We start from the raw sequence: 12,297 nt of genomic DNA on the forward strand, positions 1-12,297 counted from the left end.
GTTTTATGAAAAAAACTGGATGAGATGTAATTTTAAAACGTCCAAATTACGCAAAACCACGTCAGGATGGCCGAGCGGTCTAAGGCGCCAGACTCAAGGGGCTTAGCTTCCTTCGTTCACGATGTGAATCTGTGTATTCTGGTCCACGTTTGAGGGAGTGGGTTCGAATCCTCTTTTGAACACGATATGTTTTATGAAAATAACTGGATGAGATGTAATTTTAAAACGTCCAAATTACACAAAACCACGGCAGGATGGCCGAGCGGTCTAAGGCGCCAGACTCAAGGGTTCATAGTTTCATTGGTTCACGATGTGAATCTGTGTATTCTGGTCCACGTTTGAGGGAGTGAGTTCGAATCCCCTTTTGAACACGATATGTTTTATGAAAATAACTGGATGAGATGTAATTTTAAAACGTCCAAATTACACAAAACCACGTCAGGATGGCCGAGCGGTCTAAGGCGCCAGACTCAAGGGTTCATAGTTTCATTGGTTCACGATGTGAATCTGTGTATTCTGGTCTACGTTTGAGGGAGTGGGTTCGAATCCTCTTTTGAACACGATATGATTTATGAAAATAACTGGATGAGATGTAATTTTAAAACGTCCAAATTACACAAAACCACGTCAGGATGGCCGAGCGGTCTAAGGCGACAGACTCAAGGGGCTTAGCTTCCTTCGTTCAAGATGTGAATCTGTGTATTCTGGTCTTCGTATGAGGGCGTGGGTTCGAATCCCACTTCGAACGCGATATGTTTTATGAAAATAACTAGATGAGATGTAATTTTAAAACGTCCAAATTACACAAAACAACTTCAGGATGGCCGTTGCGGTCTAGGGAGCCAGAATCAAGGGCTCATAGATTCATAGGTTCACGATGTGAATCTGTGTATTCTGGTCCTCGTATGAGGGCGTGGGTTCGAATCACACTTCTGACACGATATGTTTTATGAAAAAAAGTGGATGAGATGTAATTTTAAAACGTCCAAATTACACAAAACAACTTCAGGATGGCCGTTACGGTCTAGGGAGCCAGAATCAAGGGCTCATAGATTCATAGGTTCACGATGTGAATCTGTGTATTCTGGTCCTCGTATGAGGGCGTGGGTTCGAATCACACTTTTGACACGATATGTTTTATGAAAAAAACTGGATGAGATGTAATTTTAAAACGTCCAAATTACACAAAACCACGTCAGGATGGCCGAGCGGTCTAAGGCGCCAGACTCAAGGGGCTTAGCTTCCTTCGTTCACGATGTGATTCTGTGTATTCTGGTCCTCGTATGAGGGCGTGGGTTCGAATCCCACTTCTGACACGATATGTTTTATGAAAATAACTGGATGAGATGTAATTTTAAAACGTCCAAATTACACAAAACCACGTCAGGATGGCCGAGCGGTCTAAGGCGCCAGACTCAAAGGTTCATAGTTTCATTGGTTCACGATGTGAATCTGTGTATTCTGGTCCACGTTTGAGGGAGTGGGTTCGAATCCTCTTTTGAACACGATATGTTTTATGAAAATAACTGGATGAGATGTAATTTTAAAACGTCCAAATTACACAAAACCACGTCAGGATGGCCGAGCGGTCTATGGCGCCAGACTCAAGGGTTCATAGTTTCATTGGTTCACGATGTGAATCTGTGTATTCTGGTCTACGTTTGAGGGAGTGGGTTCGAATCCTCTTTTGAACACGATATGATTTATGAAAATAACTGGATGAGATGTAATTTTAAAACGTCCAAATTACACAAAACCACGTCAGGATGGCCGAGCGGTCTAAGGCGACAGACTCAAGGGGCTTAGCTTCCTTCGTTCAAGATGTGAATCTGTGTATTCTGGTCTTCGTATGAGGGCGTGGGTTCGAATCCCACTTCGAACGCGATATGTTTTATGAAAATAACTAGATGAGATGTAATTTTAAAACGTCCAAATTACACAAAACCGCGTCAGGATGACCGAGCGGTCTAAGGCGCCAGGCTCAAGGGGCTTGGCTTCCTTCGTTCACGATGTGAATCTGTGTATTCTGGTCCTCGTATGAGGGCGTGGGTTCGAATCCCACTTCGAACACGATATGTTTTATGAAAATTACTGGATGAGATGTAATTTTAAAACGTCCAAATTACACAAAACAACGTCAGGATGGCCGAGCGGTCTAAAACGCCAGGCTCAAGGGGTTTGGCTTCCTTCGTTCACGATGTGAATCTGTGTATTCTGGTCTTCGTATGAGAGCGTGGGTTCGAATCACACTTCGAACGCGATATGTGTTATGAAAATAACTGGAGGAGATGTAAATTTAACCGTCAATATTGCACAAAACCACGTCAGGATGGCCGAGCGGTCTAAGACGCCAGACTCAAGGGGCTTAGCTTCCTTCGCTCACGATGTGAATCTGTGTATTCTGGTCCTCGTATGAGGGCGTGGATTCGAATCCCACTTCTGACACGATATGTTTTATGAAAATAACTGGATGAGATGTAATTTTAAAACGTTCAAATTACACAAAACCACGTCAGGATGGCCGAGCGGTCTAAGGCGCCAGACTCAAGGGTTCATAGTTTCATTGGTTCACGAAGTGAAACTGTGTATTCTGGTCCACGTTTGAGGGAGTGGGTTCGAATCCTCTTTCGAACACGATATGTTTTATGAAGATAACTGGATGAGATGTAATTTTAAAACGTCCAAATTACACAAAACCACGTCAGGATGGCCGAGCGGTCTAAGGCGGCAGACTCAAGGGGCTTAGCTTCCTTCGTTCAAGATGTGAATCTGTGTATTCTGGTCTTCGTATGAGGGCGTGGGTTCGAATCCCACTTCGAACGCGTAATGTGTTATGAAAATAACTGGAGGAGATGTAAATTTAACCGACAATATTACACAAAACCACGTCAGGATGGCCGAGCGAGCTAAGGCTCCAGACTCAAGGGGCTTAGCTTCCTTCGTTCACGATTAGAATCTGTGTATTCTGGTCCTCGTATGAGGGCGTGGATTCGATTCCCACTTCGAACACGATATGTTTTATGAAAATAACTAGATGAGATGTAATTTTAAAACGTCCAAATTACACAAAACAACTTCAGGATGGCCGTTGCGGTCTAGGGCGCCAGAATCAAGGGCTCATAGATTCATAGGTTCACGATGTGAATCTGTGTATTCTGGTCCTCGTATGAGGGCGTGGGTTCGAATCACACTTCTGACACGATATGTTTTATGAAAAAAACTGGATGAGATGTAATTTTAAAACGTCCAAATTACACAAAACCACGTCAGGATGGCCGAGCGGTCTAAGGCGCCAGACTCAAGGGGCTTAGCTTCCTTCGTTCACGATGTGAATCTGTGTATTCTGGTCCTCGTATGAGGGCGTGGGTTCGAATCCCACTTCTGACACGATATGTTTTATGAAAATAACTGGATGAGATGTAATTTTAAAACGTCCAAATTACACAAAACCACGTCAGGATGGCCGAGCGGTCTAAGGCGCCAGACTCAAAGGTTCATAGTTTCATTGGTTCACGATGTGAATCTGTGTATTCTGGTCCACGATTGAGGGAGTGGGTTCGGATCCTCTTTTGAACACGATATGTATTATGAAAATAACTGGATGAGATGTAATTTTAAAACGTCCAAATTACACAAAACCACGTCAGGATGGCCGAGCGGTCTAAGGCGCCAGACTCAAGGGTTCATAGTTTCATTGGTTCACGATGTGAATCTGTGTATTCTGGTCTACGTTTGAGGGAGTGGGTTCGAATCCTCTTTTGAACACGATATTTTTTATGCAAATAACTGGATGAGATGTAATTTTAAAACGTCCAAATTACACAAAACCACGTCAGGATGGCCGAGCGGTCTAAGGCGACAGACTCAAGGGTTCATAGTTTCATTGGTTCACGATGTGAATCTGTGTATTCTGGTCCTCGTATGAGGGCGTGGGTTCGAATCCCACTTCTGACACGATATGTTTTATGAAAATAACTGGATGAGATGTAATTTTAAAACGTCCAAATTACACAAAACCACGTCAGGATGGCCGAGCGGTCTAAGGCGCCAGACTCAAGGGTTCATAGTTTCATTGGTTCACGATGTGAATCTGTGTATTCTGGTCCTCGTATGAGGGCGTGGGTTCGAATCACACTTCTGACACGATATGTTTTATGAAAAAAACTGGATGAGATGTAATTTTAAAACGTCCAAATTACACAAAACCACGGCAGGATGGCCGAGCGGTCTAAGGCGCCAGACTCAAGGGTTCATAGTTTCATTGGTTCACGATGTGAATCTTTGTATTCTGGTCCACGTTTGAGGGAGTTGGTTCGAATCCTCTTTCGAACGCGATATGTTTTATGAAAATAACTGGATGAGATGTTATTTTAAAACGTTCAAATTACACAAAACCACGTCAGGATGGCCGTGCGGTCTAAGGCGCCAGAGTCAAGGGGCTTAGCTTCCTTCGTTCAAGATGTGAATCTGTGTATTCTGGTCTTCGTATGAGGGCGTGGGTTCAAATCCCACTTCTGACACGATATGTTTTCTGAAAATAACTAGATGAGATGTAATTTTAAAACGTCCAAATTACACAAAACCACGTCAGGACGGCCGAGCGGTCTAAGGCGGCAGACTCAAGGGGCTTAGCTTCCTTCGTTCAAGATGTGAATCTGTGTATTCTGGTCTTCGTATGAGGGCGTGGGTTCGAATCCCACTTCGAACGCGATATGTTTTATGAAAATAACTGGATGAGATGTAATTTTAAAACGTTCAAATTACACAAAACCACGTTAGGATGGCCGTGCGGTCTAAGGTGCCAGACTAAAGGGGCTTAGCTTCCCTCGTTCCCGATGTGAATCTGTGTATTCTGGTCCTCGTATGAGGGCGTGGGTTCGAATCACACTTCTGACACGATATGTTTTATGAAAAAAACTGGATGAGATGTAATTTTAAAAGGTCCAAATTACACAAAACCACGGCAGGATGGCCGATCGGTCTAAGGCGCCAGACTCAAGGGGCTTAGCTTCCTTCGATCACGATGTGAATCTGTGTATTCTGGTCCTCGTACTAGGGCGTGGGTTCGATTCCCACTTCTGACACGATATGCTTTATGAAAATAACTGGATGAGATGTAATTTTAAAACGTCCAAATTACACAAAACAACTTCAGGATGGCCGTTGCGGTCTAGGGCGCCAGAATCAAGGGCTCATAGATTCATAGGTTCACGATGTGAATCTGTGTATTCTGGTCCTCGTATGAGGGCGTGGGTTCGAATCACACTTCTGACACGATATGTTTTATGAAAAAAACTGGATGAGATGTAATTTTAAAACGTCCAAATTACACAAAACAACTTCAGGATGGCCGAGCGGTCTAAGGCGCCAGACTCAAGGGGCTTAGCTTCCTTCGTTCACGATGTGAATCTGTGTATTCTGGTCCTCGTATGAGGGCGTGGGTTCGAATCCCACTTCTGACACGATATGTTTTATGAAAATAACTGGATGAGATGTAATTTTAAAACGTCCAAATTACACAAAACCACGTCAGGATGGCCGAGCGGTCTAAGGCGCCAGACTCAAAGGTTCGTAGTTTCATTGGTTCACGATGTGAATCTGTGTATTCTGGTCCACGTTTGAGGGAGTGGGTTCGAATCCTCTTTTGAACACGATATGTTTTATGAAAATAACTGGATGAGATGTAATTTTAAAACGTCCAAATTACACAAAACCACGTCAGGATGGCCGAGCGGTCTAAGGCGCCAGACTCAAGGGTTCATAGTTTCATTGGTTCACAATGTGAATCTGTGTATTCTGGTCTACGTTTGAGGGAGTGGGTTCGAATCCTCTTTTGAACACGATATGATTTATGAAAATAACTGGATGAGATGTAATTTTAAAACGTCCAAATTACACAAAACCACGTCAGGATGGCCGAGCGGTCTAAGGCGCCAGACTCAAGGGTTCATAGTTTCATTGGTTCACAATGTGAATCTGTGTATTCTGGTCTACGTTTGAGGGAGTGGGTTCGAATCCTCTTTTGAACACGATATGATTTATGAAAATAACTGGATGAGATGTAATTTTAAAACGTCCAAATTACACAAAACCACGTCAGGATGGCCGAGCGGTCTAAGGCGACAGACTCAAGGGGCTTAGCTTCCTTCTTTCAAGATGTGAATCTGTGTATTCTGGTCTTCGTATGAGGGCGTGGGTTCGAATCACACTTCTGACACGATATGTTTTATGAAAAAAACTGGATGAGATGTAATTTTAAAACGTCCAAATTACGCAAAACCACGTCAGGATGGCCGAGCGGTCTAAGGCGCCAGACTCAAGGGGCTTAGCTTCCTTCGTTCACGATGTGAATCTGTGTATTCTGGTCCACGTTTGAGGGAGTGGGTTCGAATCCTCTTTTGAACACGATATGTTTTATGAAAATAACTGGATGAGATGTAATTTTAAAACGTCCAAATTACACAAAACCACGGCAGGATGGCCGAGCGGTCTAAGGCGACAGACTCAAGGGGCTTAGCTTCCTTCGTTCAAGATGTGAATCTGTGTATTCTGGTCTTCGTATGAGGGCGTGGGTTCGAATCCCACTTCGAACGCGATATGTTTTATGAAAATAACTAGATGAGATGTAATTTTAAAACGTCCAAATTACACAAAACAACTTCAGGATGGCCGTTGCGGTCTAGGGAGCCAGAATCAAGGGCTCATAGATTCATAGGTTCACGATGTGAATCTGTGTATTCTGGTCCTCGTATGAGGGCGTGGGTTCGAATCACACTTCTGACACGATATGTTTTATGAAAAAAAGTGGATGAGATGTAATTTTAAAACGTCCAAATTACACAAAACAACTTCAGGATGGCCGTTACGGTCTAGGGAGCCAGAATCAAGGGCTCATAGATTCATAGGTTCACGATGTGAATCTGTGTATTCTGGTCCTCGTATGAGGGCGTGGGTTCGAATCACACTTTTGACACGATATGTTTTATGAAAAAAACTGGATGAGATGTAATTTTAAAACGTCCAAATTACACAAAACCACGTCAGGATGGCCGAGCGGTCTAAGGCGCCAGACTCAAGGGGCTTAGCTTCCTTCGTTCACGATGTGATTCTGTGTATTCTGGTCCTCGTATGAGGGCGTGGGTTCGAATCCCACTTCTGACACGATATGTTTTATGAAAATAACTGGATGAGATGTAATTTTAAAACGTCCAAATTACACAAAACCACGTCAGGATGGCCGAGCGGTCTAAGGCGCCAGACTCAAAGGTTCATAGTTTCATTGGTTCACGATGTGAATCTGTGTATTCTGGTCCACGTTTGAGGGAGTGGGTTCGAATCCTCTTTTGAACACGATATGTTTTATGAAAATAACTGGATGAGATGTAATTTTAAAACGTCCAAATTACACAAAACCACGTCAGGATGGCCGAGCGGTCTATGGCGCCAGACTCAAGGGTTCATAGTTTCATTGGTTCACGATGTGAATCTGTGTATTCTGGTCTACGTTTGAGGGAGTGGGTTCGAATCCTCTTTTGAACACGATATGATTTATGAAAATAACTGGATGAGATGTAATTTTAAAACGTCCAAATTACACAAAACCACGTCAGGATGGCCGAGCGGTCTAAGGCGACAGACTCAAGGGGCTTAGCTTCCTTCGTTCAAGATGTGAATCTGTGTATTCTGGTCTTCGTATGAGGGCGTGGGTTCGAATCCCACTTCGAACGCGATATGTTTTATGAAAATAACTAGATGAGATGTAATTTTAAAACGTCCAAATTACACAAAACCGCGTCAGGATGACCGAGCGGTCTAAGGCGCCAGGCTCAAGGGGCTTGGCTTCCTTCGTTCACGATGTGAATCTGTGTATTCTGGTCCTCGTATGAGGGCGTGGGTTCGAATCCCACTTCGAACACGATATGTTTTATGAAAATTACTGGATGAGATGTAATTTTAAAACGTCCAAATTACACAAAACAACGTCAGGATGGCCGAGCGGTCTAAAACGCCAGGCTCAAGGGGTTTGGCTTCCTTCGTTCACGATGTGAATCTGTGTATTCTGGTCTTCGTATGAGAGCGTGGGTTCGAATCACACTTCGAACGCGATATGTGTTATGAAAATAACTGGAGGAGATGTAAATTTAACCGTCAATATTGCACAAAACCACGTCAGGATGGCCGAGCGGTCTAAGACGCCAGACTCAAGGGGCTTAGCTTCCTTCGCTCACGATGTGAATCTGTGTATTCTGGTCCTCGTATGAGGGCGTGGATTCGAATCCCACTTCTGACACGATATGTTTTATGAAAATAACTGGATGAGATGTAATTTTAAAACGTTCAAATTACACAAAACCACGTCAGGATGGCCGAGCGGTCTAAGGCGCCAGACTCAAGGGTTCATAGTTTCATTGGTTCACGAAGTGAAACTGTGTATTCTGGTCCACGTTTGAGGGAGTGGGTTCGAATCCTCTTTCGAACACGATATGTTTTATGAAGATAACTGGATGAGATGTAATTTTAAAACGTCCAAATTACACAAAACCACGTCAGGATGGCCGAGCGGTCTAAGGCGGCAGACTCAAGGGGCTTAGCTTCCTTCGTTCAAGATGTGAATCTGTGTATTCTGGTCTTCGTATGAGGGCGTGGGTTCGAATCCCACTTCGAACGCGTAATGTGTTATGAAAATAACTGGAGGAGATGTAAATTTAACCGACAATATTACACAAAACCACGTCAGGATGGCCGAGCGAGCTAAGGCTCCAGACTCAAGGGGCTTAGCTTCCTTCGTTCACGATTAGAATCTGTGTATTCTGGTCCTCGTATGAGGGCGTGGATTCGATTCCCACTTCGAACACGATATGTTTTATGAAAATAACTAGATGAGATGTAATTTTAAAACGTCCAAATTACACAAAACAACTTCAGGATGGCCGTTGCGGTCTAGGGCGCCAGAATCAAGGGCTCATAGATTCATAGGTTCACGATGTGAATCTGTGTATTCTGGTCCTCGTATGAGGGCGTGGGTTCGAATCACACTTCTGACACGATATGTTTTATGAAAAAAACTGGATGAGATGTAATTTTAAAACGTCCAAATTACACAAAACCACGTCAGGATGGCCGAGCGGTCTAAGGCGCCAGACTCAAGGGGCTTAGCTTCCTTCGTTCACGATGTGAATCTGTGTATTCTGGTCCTCGTATGAGGGCGTGGGTTCGAATCCCACTTCTGACACGATATGTTTTATGAAAATAACTGGATGAGATGTAATTTTAAAACGTCCAAATTACACAAAACCACGTCAGGATGGCCGAGCGGTCTAAGGCGCCAGACTCAAAGGTTCATAGTTTCATTGGTTCACGATGTGAATCTGTGTATTCTGGTCCACGATTGAGGGAGTGGGTTCGAATCCTCTTTTGAACACGATATGTTTTATGAAAATAACTGGATGAGATGTAATTTTAAAACGTCCAAATTACACAAAACCACGTCAGGATGGCCGAGCGGTCTAAGGCGCCAGACTCAAGGGTTCATAGTTTCATTGGTTCACGATGTGAATCTGTGTATTCTGGTCTACGTTTGAGGGAGTGGGTTCGAATCCTCTTTTGAACACGATATTTTTTATGAAAATAACTGGATGAGATGTAATTTTAAAACGTCCAAATTACACAAAACCACGTCAGGATGGCCGAGCGGTCTAAGGCGACAGACTCAAGGGTTCATAGTTTCATTGGTTCACGATGTGAATCTGTGTATTCTGGTCCTCGTATGAGGGCGTGGGTTCGAATCCCACTTCTGACACGATATGTTTTATGAAAATAACTGGATGAGATGTAATTTTAAAACGTCCAAATTACACAAAACCACGTCAGGATGGCCGAGCGGTCTAAGGCGCCAGACTCAAGGGTTCATAGTTTCATTGGTTCACGATGTGAATCTGTGTATTCTGGTCCTCGTATGAGGGCGTGGGTTCGAATCACACTTCTGACACGATATGTTTTATGAAAAAAACTGGATGAGATGTAATTTTAAAACGTCCAAATTACACAAAACCACGGCAGGATGGCCGAGCGGTCTAAGGCGCCAGACTCAAGGGTTCATAGTTTCATTGGTTCACGATGTGAATCTTTGTATTCTGGTCCACGTTTGAGGGAGTTGGTTCGAATCCTCTTTCGAACGCGATATGTTTTATGAAAATAACTGGATGAGATGTTATTTTAAAACGTTCAAATTACACAAAACCACGTCAGGATGGCCGTGCGGTCTAAGGCGCCAGAGTCAAGGGGCTTAGCTTCCTTCGTTCAAGATGTGAATCTGTGTATTCTGGTCTTCGTATGAGGGCGTGGGTTCAAATCCCACTTCTGACACGATATGTTTTCTGAAAATAACTAGATGAGATGTAATTTTAAAACGTCCAAATTACACAAAACCACGTCAGGACGGCCGAGCGGTCTAAGGCGGCAGACTCAAGGGGCTTAGCTTCCTTCGTTCAAGATGTGAATCTGTGTATTCTGGTCTTCGTATGAGGGCGTGGGTTCGAATCCCACTTCGAACGCGATATGTTTTATGAAAATAACTGGATGAGATGTAATTTTAAAACGTTCAAATTACACAAAACCACGTTAGGATGGCCGTGCGGTCTAAGGTGCGAGACTAAAGGGGCTTAGCTTCCCTCGTTCCCGATGTGAATCTGTGTATTCTGGTCCTCGTATGAGGGCGTGGGTTCGAATCACACTTCTGACACGATATGTTTTATGAAAAAAACTGGATGAGATGTAATTTTAAAAGGTCCAAATTACACAAAACCACGGCAGGATGGCCGATCGGTCTAAGGCGCCAGACTCAAGGGGCTTAGCTTCCTTCGATCACGATGTGAATCTGTGTATTCTGGTCCTCGTACTAGGGCGTGGGTTCGATTCCCACTTCTGACACGATATGCTTTATGAAAATAACTGGATGAGATGTAATTTTAAAACGTCCAAATTACACAAAACCACGTCAGGATGGCCGAGCGGTCTAAGGCGCCAGACTCAAGGGTTCATAGTTTCATTGGTTCACGATGTGAATCTGTGTATTCTGGTCCACGTTTGAGGGAGTGGGTTCGAATCCTCTTTTGAACACGATATGATTTATGAAAATAACTGGATGATTTGTAATTTTAAAACGTCCAAATTACACAAAACCTCGTCAGGATGGCCGAGCGGTCTAAGGCGCCAGACTCAAGGGTTCATAGTTTCATTGGTTCACGATGTGAATCTGTGTATTCTGGTCTACGTTTGAGGGAGTGGGTTCGAATCCTCTTTTGAACACGATATTTTTTATGAAAATAACTGGATGAGATGTAATTTTAAAACGTCCAAATTACACAAAACCACGTCAGGATGGCCGAGCGGTCTAAGGCGACAGACTCAAGGGGCTTAGCTTCCTTCGTTCAAGATGTGAATCTGTGTATTCTGGTCTTCGTATAAGGGCGTGGGTTCGAATCCCACTTCGAACGCGATATATTTTATGAAAATAACTGGATGAGATGTAATTTTAAAACGTCCAAATTACACAAAACCACGTCAGGATGGCCGAGCGGTCTAAGGCGCCAGAGTCAAGGGGCTTAGCTTCCTTCGTTCACGATGTGAATCTGTGTATTCTGGTCTTCGTATGAGGGCGTGGGTTCGAATCCCACTTCAAACACGATATGTTTTATGAAAATAACTGGATGAGATGTAATTTTAAAACGTCCAAATTACACAAAACCACGTCAGGATGGCCGAGCGGTCTAATGCGCCAGAGTCAAGGGGATTAGCTTCCTTCGTTCACGATGTGATACTGTGTATTGTGGTCTTCGTATGAGGGCGTGGGTCGGATCCCACTTCTGACACGATATGTTTTATGAAATTAACTGGATTAGATGTAAATTTAACCGTCAATATTACACAAAACCACGTCAGGATGGCCGAGCGAACTAAGGCTCCAGACTCAAGGGGCTTAGCTTCCTTCGTTCACGATTAGAATCTGTGTATTCTGGTCCTCGTATGAGGACGTGGGTTCGAATCCCACTTCGAACGCGATATGTTTTATGAAAATAACTGGATGAGATGTAATTTTAAAACGTTCAAACTACACAAAACCACGTCAGGATGGCCGTGCGGTCTAAGGTGCCAGACTAAAGGAGCTTAGCTTCCCTCGTTCACGATGTGAATCTGTGTATTCTGGTCCTCGTACTAGGGCGTGGGTTCGAATCCCACTTCTGACACGATATGTTTTGTGAAAATAAATAGATGAGATGTAATTTTAAAAGGTCCAAG

At 43.6% G+C, this 12,297-nt stretch overlaps 7 non-coding genes across 7 annotated transcripts; all 7 read left to right on the forward strand.

Moving 5' to 3' along the window:
• Positions 1–1,194: 1,194 nt before the first annotated feature.
• Positions 1,195–1,316, forward strand: TRNAL-CAA (transfer RNA leucine (anticodon CAA)). Its single transcript has 2 exons — positions 1,195–1,232; positions 1,271–1,316. It is a non-coding gene; the product is annotated as a tRNA-Leu (tRNA).
• Positions 1,317–3,265: 1,949 nt separating this feature from the next.
• On the forward strand, positions 3,266–3,387 carry TRNAL-CAA (transfer RNA leucine (anticodon CAA)). Its single transcript has 2 exons — positions 3,266–3,303; positions 3,342–3,387. It is a non-coding gene; the product is annotated as a tRNA-Leu (tRNA).
• Positions 3,388–3,831: 444 nt separating this feature from the next.
• Positions 3,832–3,954, forward strand: TRNAL-CAA (transfer RNA leucine (anticodon CAA)). The gene is made up of 2 exons: positions 3,832–3,869; positions 3,909–3,954. It is a non-coding gene; the product is annotated as a tRNA-Leu (tRNA).
• Positions 3,955–7,039: 3,085 nt separating this feature from the next.
• Positions 7,040–7,161, forward strand: TRNAL-CAA (transfer RNA leucine (anticodon CAA)). Its single transcript has 2 exons — positions 7,040–7,077; positions 7,116–7,161. It is a non-coding gene; the product is annotated as a tRNA-Leu (tRNA).
• Positions 7,162–9,110: 1,949 nt separating this feature from the next.
• TRNAL-CAA (transfer RNA leucine (anticodon CAA)) lies at positions 9,111–9,232 on the forward strand. The gene is made up of 2 exons: positions 9,111–9,148; positions 9,187–9,232. It is a non-coding gene; the product is annotated as a tRNA-Leu (tRNA).
• A 444-nt stretch (positions 9,233–9,676) lies between these two features.
• Positions 9,677–9,799, forward strand: TRNAL-CAA (transfer RNA leucine (anticodon CAA)). Its single transcript has 2 exons — positions 9,677–9,714; positions 9,754–9,799. It is a non-coding gene; the product is annotated as a tRNA-Leu (tRNA).
• A 2,324-nt stretch (positions 9,800–12,123) lies between these two features.
• Positions 12,124–12,245, forward strand: TRNAF-AAA (transfer RNA phenylalanine (anticodon AAA)). Its single transcript has 2 exons — positions 12,124–12,161; positions 12,200–12,245. It is a non-coding gene; the product is annotated as a tRNA-Phe (tRNA).
• Positions 12,246–12,297: the final 52 nt, after the last annotated feature.

Source organism: Phalangium opilio, unplaced genomic scaffold (assembly GCF_054372755.1).
Source record: "Phalangium opilio isolate 3A_F unplaced genomic scaffold, DU_Popi_V2 ptg000061l_1, whole genome shotgun sequence".
Taxonomy (NCBI): Eukaryota; Metazoa; Arthropoda; class Arachnida; order Opiliones; family Phalangiidae; genus Phalangium; species Phalangium opilio.